This window comes from Echinops telfairi, unplaced genomic scaffold (genome assembly GCF_000313985.2).
Source record: "Echinops telfairi isolate 266 unplaced genomic scaffold, ASM31398v2 ScPeMD7_443;HRSCAF=831, whole genome shotgun sequence".
NCBI lineage: Eukaryota > Metazoa > Chordata > Mammalia > Afrosoricida > Tenrecidae > Echinops > Echinops telfairi.
The window spans coordinates 39,965,580-39,966,989 of NW_022104341.1; positions in this window are offsets into that span (position 1 = coordinate 39,965,580).

A 1,410-nucleotide genomic window follows, 5' to 3' on the forward strand; every position below is an offset into this window, starting at 1 on the left:
GGAGGGAGGGAGAGGTTACTCCCAGGCTGGTCATGTGGCACAGACAGGGATGTTGTTAACGCATATGAGTCACAAAGTTAAATTAGTATTTTCAGCTTGGATTGAGCTGGTAGAAATTCTCTGCACTCTGAAAAATGACAATAGAGTAAAGATAGTGGAAGAACATGAATATACAGGGATTTTTGTTCACTATTCTTTAATATTAATGGATGTCCATGAGTCTCACTAAATTAGGTTGTGTGGCTTACTATTTTAATCATTCAAATATTTAAAAAATCATCTAAGATTAGGAGAACATGTAGAAGTCAGTAGTAGATTAGAAATTGTTTTGCTTGGTTAGTTATGTCAAGATTCTGCTAAATTCTCTTCTTCAAAAATATAACTTTATTTCCATATCAATAGCATAGTTGCCATGGTTTGATGCCATTTCATATAATTGTTCTTACAATGGAAAGTCTTAAAGTTGCAATGCACATTGCAGCTCTTAAATGCATATGGGTACATTCAAGATTTCCTTTGGACTGTTAATCAAACCCAACGTGTATCTTTGCACTCAGGTCATCTCAGTCTAAATTCTTGGCCTGGTTTGGTGGTTGACATATCAAGAAATCTAGGAGAACTTCCAAGTCAAAGGACCTGAGTACCACCCAAGGAATTGAATTGGTTAGTGGTAGAATTGGCCCCTTTTCCTTTTGCAAAAGTACTCTATCTTCTATGAGCTATGTGTGTATTACTCAATTGATCTTTAACCTAGTAAACTATAATCCCAGATGCTAGGATGTAACACAATTCTTGGCATGGAGTCTGTGCTTAATAGTTATTGAAAAAAATGATTACCCATTAATGTCTACTGTTGGAGGATTCTGGTTCCTGATGATCCTCTTCTCTGATGCGATATTGCCTCTGGCTTATAGGAGCTGCCTGGGAGGTTAACCGAGCCAAAGCCACAGCTGGTGAGTCAATTCTAGGACTTCAGAAGACAGAGTAGCACTGGTCCTTTCCCTGCCTGAGGTTGTAGATCATCGAGTGAGCAGATAGCCCCATCTTCCTCTCCAGTCATGGAGTGACTATTCTCCATTATTGACCTGAGAGTGAGTAGCTTGGTGAGTAACCCACTAACCAACTAAGGGTCCCTGCCTGGGAGGTTGGACTTGGGGAACCCCAGATTTGCTTTGCTTTCTCTCCACGGTCTTATTGTGCTTATCTTCCTCCCTGAGGTAGTTAGTTTATTGTGCCAGCCTGACTGATAAACACATGTTGGATTAATTGAAGGGCGGAGAGATAAATGGCTCGGTGAGCCTTGCCTCTCTTGTTTCTCGTTCTTTGATCATCAGACCAGTGTGCGGCTGCCTTGCTTGTTCTGTGCCTCAATTTGCAAACTACACTACCTGTGGGACACCTAACCTGTGG